Here is an 11,735-nt window from a genome sequence, read left to right as displayed (position 1 = left end):
CAGTGCCTTTGGACGGTGGCACACCGGTTGGTAGTTGGAATGATGGAGGTACACAGGTAGTATAGTGAACCAAACGTTACTTTACTGAACAGTCCAACTTTGTACAGCAGGTGGTAACACAGTCTTTCAAATCACAGTTCCACAAGCAGGCTTATTCACAAAATGGCAGGTATTAATTATGCAAGATACGCAGATGGTAAATTCACAATGCACTCAGAAGCAGGTTGTACCTTTCCTCAGAAATAGTGTACACTGTTCTTTCTAGAACTCCTGTCTGGCTTTCTATCCCAAGGCCCGGATGCCTAAATGGTGGCTTAAATCCTTGGTAAATATCTCTTCCTCTGGTATTAATTAAATCCTTGCTTTACTTTCTAATGCATCTGCCCATCAGGGTTACTTATCTTTCCCTGTGATTTCCTTACTTGTCTGGTGAATGACTGTGGGTTTCTCCCAGGAGGTTCTGTCCTGCTACTGGGGTGACTTCAGAGCTAACTACGGCTCTCTTGGCTTCAGGCAGGCTAGGTCTCCTCACTAGCCTCCTGGTCATAGCTAGCAGCCAGGGCTATCAAGCTGCATGTCAGGAGGAGGCCCTCAGCATATCCTGGGCTGGTGCCTTCTCACTTCTGTCTTCTCAGACTCCTGACTCTGCACTCCCTCTCCCTGTCTAGGCCTGGACATTTATACTAGGGGCTCCCTATCTCCCTCTAGTGTCTGGGATGTCTAACTACACCTAACTAGGCCTGCTATTGCATCATACAGGGGAAACATTGCATGTAAAACACATTAGAACATACATTAAATGCACACTTAAATATGACATTTCTGTCCCTTGTGAGTAGGAGTAACGTGCACACCAATTGACCCTTGTGTAGTGCCCACCCCTACCTAGTGGGACACTACACTTTGAGGACAGGTCCTTGCACATGCAGATCCCTGCTTGATGAGACAAATCGATCTGCTCAACGGTAGTATGCAATCATTAAAGACATACAGGTCTGCATAGGAGCTATAGATACACAATGATAGCATATTTTTAATTCAGACTGCTTGCAACATAGGTACTTTTTTGTTTTAGCTGGATTGGAGCAATATAAAGTGGTTGCACATGTGGACACAAGCATCAAAATTCTGAAATGCAGATAAGAAACTTGTTTAGTCAGCAACAGTGGCTTTTTGTAGTCTGTTGTTAAAGGGATTGTCCATCTAGGAAACATTTTTGGGCAGCCCATTCCCCTGTGGAGGGAAGCATACTTACCTGCTCCCTACCCCCCCGGTTCTGGCTCATTTGGTCCACCATGCTCCTTTATCTCTTCTAGGTAATTTTTCTAGGATTTTTACAGTGACTTAGCATATTGTCATCCATAAAAATGAAAAAAAAAAAAATATCTAAATCTTACGGTAGATTTTTCATATATCAGATCTTTCTTACAGATTGACAAGTACAGAATCATCATTCTGGATACCATTGATCCCCACCTTTCTGAGTAACTATCTGATGTTGGCTTTTGTCCAGCTGCTAGTAGCTTTAGTTTTCATTTATGTACTTTGGGAAGCTATGTCTTCGGGACATAAATACTAACGAATTCCTTTGGGCAATTTATGGCTGGAAATTTAAAGACTTTTTTTTATATTTAGCCATCAGGTCACTACACGTAATGAAGGCATTTAACTAATTTTCTATTAGAGCTATGTGCACCATAGTGCTAGTTGTTGGGTAGGAAAATGTGTCTCTACGGCACTGGTAAACCCTGCGGTAAGATCATGTAATAATCACAACAGTATGAGAAATAACTTTAGTCTCACCAGTGCCATCTGTTGGTCAAAGCAGCACTCGCCCCTTTCTGTGCCTGTGATAGCCTTCAATGATAGAGGTGAACCACCACTCTATTGGTTTCTATGGGATGAGCAGCAGGCATCAAAATCACCCGTCTTCCAACAAATGAGACTCTAAGGCCTCTTTCACACGGGCGTCATGTTTTTTGCCCGGATAAGAGGCGAGTGCGTTGCGGGAAAATGCGCGATTTTTCCACGCAAGTGCAAAACATTGTCATGCGTTTTGCACTCGCGTGAGAAAAATCGCGCATGTTTGGTACCCAGACCCGAACTTCTTCACAGAAGTTCGGGCTTGGGATTGATGTTCTGAAGATTGTATTATTTTCCCTTATAACATGGTTATAAGGGAAAATAATAGCATTCTGAATACAGAATGCTTAGTATAATAGTGCTGGAAGGGTTAAAAATAAAAAAGTTAACTCACCTTCTCCTCTTGTTCGCCTAGATGCCGGTCTGTTCTTTAGCTGTGGGCTGAATGACCTGAGGTGATGTCAGATCACATGCTCCAATCACATGGTCCATCACCGTGGTGATGGAGCATGTGATCTGACGTCACCACAGGTCCTTCAGCCCACAGCTAAAGAACAGACCGGCATCTAGGCGAACAAGAGAAGGTGAGTTAACTTTTTTATTATTTTTAACCCCTCCAGCCCTATTATACTAAGCATTCTGTATTCAGAATGCTATTATTTTCCCTTATAACCATGTTATAAGGGAAAATAATACAGTGAATAGACTGTCACCTAGAACCTATGCGTGAAAATCGCACCGCATCCGCACTTGCTTGCGGATGCATGCGATTTTCACGCAACCCCATTCATTTCTATAGGGCCTGCGTTACGTGAAAAACGCACAAAGAGGAGCATGCTGCGATTTTCACGCAACGCACAAGTGATGCGTGAAAATCACCGCTCGTGTGCACAGTCCCATAGAAATGAATGGGTCAGGATTCAGTACGGGTGCAGTGCGTTCACCGCACGCATCGCACCCGCACGGAAAACTCGCCCGTGTGAAAGGGGCCTAAGGCCTCTTTCACACGGGCGTCATGTTTTTTGGCCGGATGCGTTCAGGATGCGTTCAGTGAAAAGCTTGCAATTTTTCTAGCGAGTGCTGTAATTTGACTATGCGATTGCGTCACGTTTCACGCGCGTGAAAAAAAACTGATCCATCCACTAGATTCACCTGTAATGCAAAGACAATATAAATAGCCCCAGCATGCAGTGTTTTGTTGGACAGCTCCATTTTTTGTGGTGAAGTGGTTTTTGTGTGGTTGACGTGCGTCTTTGTTATTGGATTATCCTTTGCAGGATGTCCACTTTCACCCTGTCATCAACTGACCATGTGTTTTTACACTGGCTGGTGTCCCGTTGTTTTGGGGAGCAGCCAGAAATGATTGAGGAGGAGCCGCGGAAGAAGCGTATGTGGGTGCATCCTATACTTTCGCAGAGGCCCAGCAAAGGACTCTTTTTTGGCTTGTACCCTGAGCTCCGTGCACACCCTCCAAAGTTCTTCAATTATAGGCCAAAAAACCAATACATGAATGTGTGTTTACAGATTGTGAATAAAAACTTTAAAATGTATGGATCTTTTGTGGCTAATGATGTTTTCCACAAATCATAAATCTATATTGTATTGTGTGTGTTTGTGCCAAATAAACACCAAAGTTAACAATTATAAACTTGAAAAATAAACGTGTTTTATTTCACACTATATTCCAGTATATTCTGGCTTTTCCCAAAAAAATAAACAGGGTACAAATATAAATTATAAATTGACATAACGTCTTGATGGCGACGAGGCTCCCTGATAATGAGGGGCAGAAATTTGGTGCTGGGAATGAGGCCCGGAGTAGTGACTAGGCCCAGGTTGGCTGGATGATGGGCCCTGATATTGGGGTCCAGTTACTTGTGTCTGGGAAGGGGGCCCAGAGTACTGGCTTGGGCCAGGTTGGCTGGACGATGGGCCGTGATATTGGGGTCCATGAAATTGTGTCTGGGAAGGTGGTCCAGAGTACTGGCTTGGGCCAGGTTGGCTGGACGATGGTCCCTGCTGACTAACAGGGTTCCCCCTGAAACTGTGGCACATATGGGGCAGTTGGTGGTCCATAGGGATCCCTTTGGGGTTGAAATTGTTGGGGGCCCTGTGAGGGCTGACTACCTGCAGGGTGGTGGGGGCTAAATATGTTGCCATGACAGCGCAGGCTTTCCAGCGCGTCAAACATTTCTGTCGGCTCTTGGGGGCGATTAGCTACCTCCAGAACTATTTCTAATGCAGTTCTGGTTCGCAGTAGTCGTTCTGGAGGTAGCTGACGCATAAAATGGGCCAGACTACGGGCAAACATGTCGTGATGATCCTCCTGCCGTGCTCTAGATAAATAATCTAGAACTTGCAAATTGATGTTAGACTCGGCAGGAGGCATTGCCCGTCGTCTGGCCCTGCTGGGTAGAGCCAGAGGGGAGGTGGGGGACTCGCCACCAGATGCTGCAGGAGGCCTTGATGGTGCTGAGCTTGGTCCAGCTCCACTTTAAGGCTGGGCTGATGTGGTGTCCTCCTCACATGCACCTGATTGGTGCGGGCCCGACTCATCAGCTTCCTCCTCTAGGTTGTCTTCAGTTCTAAAAACAGTAGAAAATGCATAAACATATGTTGAAATTTCAATACTTTAGTTACATTATAAGTACAGATTTAGCAGGAATAACACACACACACTCTTTAACTTGAATGTCTATAATAATCATGTTATCTTTATGCAAAATGGCGCGATAAGCTATTGCATAATGCATTTAGTTAGCATCACATGTCACATAAAGCATGTGTATTACCCTGCTACATCTGTAACCTATATGTCTATACCATAAATACTACTCAGATGACCATTTCAGTATGATTATAAAATGAACTTACGGACGCAGCTCCATAACATCGCGCAGGAACATCAGCTGCTCCTTGAAAAGATAGGGCCTTTTCTTGGAGGGACCAGACCCGCTCCGCCCACGATGTTTCATCTCTTTGCGGAACTGGTCCCTGCAGCTCCGCCAACGATTCTTGACCTCCTCAACTGGTAATGCAAAGACATGAAAGGAACAGGTATCAATATCTACATCTATTCATAAAAAAAAGTCAAACAACGCCTATATACTAGGAACAATAACGTATAAATACGTCTATATACTAGGAACAATAACGTATAACTACGTCTATATACTAGGAACAATAACGTATAACTACGCCTATATACTAGGAACAATAACGTATAACTACGCCTATATACTAAGAACAATAACGTTTAAATACGCCTATATACTAAGAACAATAACGTTTAAATACGCCTATTGTTAAAGGGGGTATTAATTATTGATATTTATGCAAATCTCAATAATTAATATTCATAAATAGGAGGAGCCGTCTAGTGATGACACCGCCTATTTATGCCTTCATAAATAGGTTAACTATGTTAACTACCTCTGTTACCTATACACTACACTGAACTACACTACGTGCGACTTACAATCACTATACTAGGGCGGCGACTAGTAAAAACAACATACACTGTATTGTGAACAATAAGGAATATTTATTACACAATGCAATTATACCAGTCTAGCAATACGCTATATCTATATATATTCATAGATCAATGGATATGAATATATATACATATAGACGTACACACCGCAGTACAGAAACAGTACTACAATAAACACAATACAAGCCTAACTACACTACACAGCACAATCCCAAATTCCACCCCACATACTATCTATACATTGCAATAATACATTCATACACACAAATATCAGTAACCCACCCGCCTGACTAATCACTGTCCCTACGGGGTACAACGGGATAAACACAATGGTGGCTCTGCAGGGGTTAATACCTGCAGGCCAAGGAATACAGGGTTCTGGGACGGGCAGGGCAAGGGGTTTCTCAGTAAAGGGTTAACTCCTGGTATGGCAGGGGTTTTTAAGGGTTAATGCTCTGCAGGGACTGGGGAGCAGAGCACTGAAAGGGACGTTTGCAGGACAGGGGAATGCTCTGCAGAGAACAGAGCACTGAAGAGGTTAATGCTCTGCAGAGTCTTGCAGAGCAGGGGGACAGAGCATTGAGATGCTCTGCAGGGCCAGGACAGGGTTGAAGGGGTTAATGCAGATGCTCTGCAGGGCCAGGACAGGGTTGAAGGGGTTAACTCATTTAATGCAGAGGTTACTGCTTCTGCAGGGACAGGACAGGGTTACTCAGCAGTGACAGGACAGGGTTACTCAGCAGTGAAGGGGTGACAGGGCACTAAAGGGGTTAATGGGGCAGTGCTACTTAGCCATCCAGCAGGACTCAGCACACTGCTCGATTCCCTCTTCTTCCTGTCTTCACTGGAGCAGATCAATTGCTCGGTTCTCCCCTCCTCTGGCCTGGTGGAGCTAATGCAGAGCAGCTAGTGAGTACTGCCTGCGTTCTTCTGTGTTCTTTCAATGCCGGAAGCTCTCTCCTTCAGCAAGGGATGTCGGGGGTCCTGTGTCCTAGCGCAGCGCACCCCCGGGTGTCTGCTTGCGCTCTCTTCTATATGGGGGGGGGGGGGGAGGCTGGATTCCATACTTCAGCGCCGGATGCGCTCACCTTCAGGGGGGGTCCCGATCTTTTTGAGCGCAGTGCTGCTGGGTATTTAAACCCTGCAGCACTCGCGCCCGTTTTACCGCCCTGCGCCAGCCCGCGCTCCCAGGCAGGGGGATCCTTTGATCCTCCCGCCTGTGGAGATATCGCACATCTCTGGTGCTGTAATTACAGCGCCGGAGGTGAGCGGCACACAGGGGCATATGAGCGGGATTCCGGCCATATATGCCCATAGATGCTTGGGGCACATCTATAAGCATATATGAACGGACATTATTCACATAGGGGCAGGAATAAGCCCTCCTATATAACTGTATAGGGGCACATATATATCCACAGATGTCTGGGCCACATCTATAGATACATATGTGCCCATACCCCTGAAACCCACCCCTATAACATGCCCTACATACATAGAGATGCATGCGGCCAAGGGGGCACACATACATCCTCATGTATGCAACGCATCCCACCTGGACGGGCCCAGAAAAATGGCCCATATATATATATATATATATGCATATATGTCAGGGCATATATACATATATATACTTAAATATGACACTTCCCTCAACACCTATATACTAGGAACAATAACGTATAACTACGCCTATATACTAGGAACAATAACGTATAACTACGCCTATATACTAGGAACAATAACGTATAACTACGCCTATATACTAGGAACAATAACGTATAACTACGCCTATATACTAGGAACAATAACGTATAACTACGCCTATATACTAGGAACAATAACGTATAACTACGCCTATATACTAGGAACAATAACGTATAACTACGCCTATATACTAGGAACAATAACGTATAACTACGCCTATATACTGAATAGAGAGTACTGAAAGGCTCAAACATGGTATACATTGTGTACTTACTTAAATTCCTTCTACTTGGGCCTTGTGTCTTCTCCCAGATTGGGGCAAAAAGTTCCTGGGTAATTTCCGACCAGGCAGCATCCTTTTTGTAGCGGTCCTGGTACTCGGCAGCCCGAAGATCTCAGATGCAGGGCCTCTCCTGCACCAGGACTATCAGCTTTTCTACATCAATGACGTGTGGTGATTTTGGCATTTTTTTTTCACTCCGCAAGGGCTGGAAAAGTTTGGCAGCAAACTTTCTCCCTCTTCTCAGACACCAAACTGACGCAGATAGACGCTAAAAAAACGCCTACTTCCTGTCTTTAAATTCTGAAGTGTTGCTTAGTTACAAGCGTGATAAACGCGACGCAACACATGGTATCCGGATTTACTGCGTTTTTCTGCCAGCCCCATTCACTTCTATGGGGCCTGCGTCGCGTGAAAAACACACAATATAGAGCATGCTGCGATTTTTACTCAACGCACAAGTGATGCGTGAAAATCACCGCTCATGTGCACAGCCCCATAGAAATGAATGGGTCAGGATTCAGTGCGGGTGCCACGCGTTCACTTCACGCTTCGCACGGAAAAATCGCCCGTGTGAAAGGGGCCTAAATGGTGTGGATGTGTCACAAATAATGGAACCACCCTTTAATAAATTGTTACCATATAAAGGCATCTGCAGAATCACATGCAGTCCTAGTATAGGACTGCAGTACTTTCGGTCTATTTTGTTTGAAATTGTAGTACTACAGTGTCACATGCAATACCTATAGCCAATCTAAAACATATAGTGAACAGGAAAACTTTCTAGTCCTGACTTTAAGGCCACGGACACCTTTGCTCTGATTTACATTATTGTCCATTTCCGCTTCCTAGTCTTCATTAAATGTGTTCTACAATTTTGGGTTTGCAGAGTGTTGGGAAGTCCTTCACCTAGCTGCTGGTGCTGCTCAATCTGGCATAAATCTGTCAGAGCCCTGCTCCTGTTTCTGACATCTCTCTTTGAACTCCTGCTGTGTGAACAGCCTCCTCTCCCTGCTGCTGTCTCTAAAAGGCTCTTTACACAGGCTAAGAATCTGGCAAATAATCACTAGAGATGAGCGAATTTTGAAAAAATTTGATTCGCCGCTTCACCAAATTTTTCGGGAAAAAATTTGGTTCGATCCAAATATATTCACGGCGAATTACGTTAAAAAATTAATATTTACTGGCTGCTGAGAGCCTTTTTATAGTGGTGTAGAACACTGTGCCTTGCAGTAACATTGTGGTGTATGGGGAGGGGGCTCGTCTGCACTGGGTTCATGCAGTGAGCGGATGGACACAAGGCGCAATTCACAACCCAGTTGAGGATACAAAGTATTTTTTATTTTTTGATTAGCAAAGACGGCGTGTTTCGGGGTACGCAGACCCCTTTATCAAGTCTAAAAGGATCAATACAAAATTTGATGATGTAATATGTATACAAATACAATTAAAATTAAAAATGAATGTTAATATATAAAAATATATATATAAGAATATGAAATGACAGATCCATAGGTATAAATGGACGAATCAATAGGTAAAATAATTTTGTTAGGTTAAAACAAAGACGAGAAAATTGTATAAGCATCGGCACCCTCACCATCAGCCACCCCTCCGCCCGCATCGCCACACCCAGTCTCCTCCTCCACCACTAGGGACCACCGCCCACCCTCACTCTTTCCACACCGGCTCCCCACTGCGCCCGCCCCCTCTCCGTCCATCGCACTCAGCCTCGCCCCCCGCTCCGGCGAACACAGTCACAGCAATCACCGCCCACCCCCTCACCACACACGCCCCTGCCACCGCCCTCATAACTAGTGTTGAGCGGCATGTCCCATATTCGAATTCGCGAAATTTCGCGAATATTCAAAAGAATATTCGTAAAATATTTGCGAATATTCGAATTCGTTATTATTTCGCATATGCGATAATTCGAATTTTCGCATCGCATAATACATATTATGAATTTATGAGATGCAAAATTCGCATGTGCGCTAATGAAATCGCCTTACGAAGATTCGCAACTCAATTCAATCACTAATGTAAGAATGCAAAGCCCTTTGCCTCTGTTCTGGGACAAGTGTAGATATTCGCATGTGCGCTAATACAATCGCCTTACGAATATTCGCGCCTCAATCACTTTCTAGGCAATGTGAGTAAGATCTGAGCTTTTGGACTTTTGGGAATCAATCGAGAAACAGTGGGGGGTGATGACAGTAGTTGACAGAGTACAGATCAATGTCATCTGTAAGGTGGAAAGTAAAATAAAAAATACGAATATTCGTAAATCGAATTTTACGAAGTTCTACGTATTCGCGAATATGGTGCTATACTATATGAATGCACAGGCCTTTGCCTCTCTGTTCTGGGGACAAGTGTAGATATTCGCATGTGCGCTAATAAAATCGCCTCACGAAGATTCGCAGCTCAATTCAATCACTAATGTAAGAATGCAAAGCCCTTTGCCTCTGTTCTGGGACAAGTGTAGATATTCGCATGTGCGCTAATAAAATCGCCTTACGAAGATTCGCAACCAATTCACTAATGTATGAATGCAAAGCCCTTTGCCTCTGTTCTGGGACGTGCCGATATTCGCATGTGCGCTAATAAAATCGCCTTACGAAGATTCGCGCCTCAATCACTTTCTAGGCAATGTGAGTAAGATCTGAGCTGTTGGACCTTTGGGAAACAATCAATTATATGTGTACTGTAATTTTGTGGAAAAAAAAAAAAAAAAAAAATATTAGTTTTTACGAATATATAGCACTATATTCGAAATATTTGCGAAATCGCGAAGTTGCGATATTCGCGAAAAAAATTCGCTTTTCGAATATTCGCGCTCAACACTACTCATAACCCCTGGATAGAGCGCGCTTCTGCACACCACTGGCCACACGTGCAGAAGCGCTACCACTGGAGGACACTCACCGGCCGCATCTAAAAACGTAACCACTGCTATCCCCCACATCCTAAACATGCCATTGTCCACTGCCCACCACAAATCCACACCAAGCCCGGACCCAAGCCTTACATGATCCATAGTTACTCCCCCCATGCCTGCCACCCATTTACATCCCCCAGCATACTTTTCCCTCCAGAAACATCAAACAGACTACACAGCCCAACCAGCAGACTACTTTCCCTCATTAACCCCTTATTGCACAGGAACTCCCTGCTTATCCTGCCCCTTCCATCTTTTCATATAACGCCACTGCCATCCAGCCACCACTACCATCCCCCACATCCCATACACACCATCACTGCCCATCGATCACTACCCAGTGCCTATCGCATCCTGCATCAAGCCCGGATCCCTGCCTTACATCACTCACAGTCACTCTCCCCACACCTGCCACCCACCCACGTCCCCCAGCAACCAAATAAAAAGCACCACAACCTGAACCATTAAAACCAACCATGAAACATAACCCAACCAGTAGAATCACATATTCTCACATTCTCTCATTAACCCCTTGCTCACCCTGCCCCTCCCATCTCAACATCTAAACGCCACCCTACTAAACATCACTATCACCCATCACAGCAGTGCGGACCGCAATACAAACCCCCCCCCAAATAAGGGATCTCCAACGAGAGTGACCTCCAATTAGCCTACGGTGACAAGGATACAGGTACTTATATTATAATATAATATATGACCCATACACAGCATCTCATACATGACATACTCACTCAGAAAGACATTTGTCTTTTGAAGAAAAAAACTCTTTTTCCACACATTGATCATTCGAAATTCAGACCATACAACCAAACAGAATCACCCAGCACCACATACACATACAACCGCTCATATTTGTAGAAATTCATATCCGTCTGCATATATGTATTATTCATTTATCCCTTATTATTATATCATTTTACACGCTCTATATGCAAGCCTATATTTATGCTTATACAATTTTCTCGTCTTTGTTTTAACCTAACAAAATTATTTTACCTATTGATTCGTCCATTTATACCTGTAAGGTACCTGTAAAAGGTAGTGTCCGAAGTGGAAATAGTGTGCTTGAGATCCAGGCAAAGCGTCGTCAGGCGAATAGTTCAGAATCAAAATCCGGAGAAGAGTCAGGCAGGCTAAGGTCATTCACGATCTGGCGGCAAGGTACAAAATCAGCAGGCTGTAGAATAGTCGGGATATCAGGCAGGAGTTCAATACAAGGAAGATCACTGAAGTCAAAACACCCAGGGAAGAAATCCAAATAAACAGGCACTGAGTGATGACCTCACTTCCTATTTAAAGGCTGTCCAGATTGAGAATTGTCCACAGCTGGCAGCAGGTGGAGCTAGAGAGTATGATGTAGTGTTGAACACAGTAAGGACATTCCCAAAGTCTAGATCTCTTCTGTAGCACAACAGGTAAGGCTATGG

The 11,735-nt window shown here is 44.3% G+C and overlaps 1 long non-coding RNA gene across 2 annotated transcripts; it reads right to left on the bottom strand.

Moving 5' to 3' along the window:
• Positions 1-3,546: 3,546 nt before the first annotated feature.
• LOC122932753 lies at positions 3,547-7,409 on the bottom strand. 2 transcript variants are annotated; one of them, XR_006388339.1, is made up of 3 exons: positions 7,341-7,409; positions 4,738-4,891; positions 3,547-4,448 (listed from the first exon to the last, which is right to left on the bottom strand). It is a non-coding gene; the product is annotated as an uncharacterized LOC122932753 (long non-coding RNA). The 2 variants fall into 2 exon arrangements; XR_006388338.1 differs by lacking the exon at positions 7,341-7,409 and adding an exon at positions 6,148-6,272.
• Between the last annotated feature and the right edge of the window lie 4,326 nt (positions 7,410-11,735).

Source organism: Bufo gargarizans, chromosome 3 (genome assembly GCF_014858855.1).
Source record: "Bufo gargarizans isolate SCDJY-AF-19 chromosome 3, ASM1485885v1, whole genome shotgun sequence".
In the NCBI taxonomy this organism is placed as follows: Eukaryota; Metazoa; Chordata; class Amphibia; order Anura; family Bufonidae; genus Bufo; species Bufo gargarizans.
The sequence above is the reverse complement of the archived record's forward strand: the minus strand, read 5'-3'. Positions and strand labels throughout refer to the sequence as shown.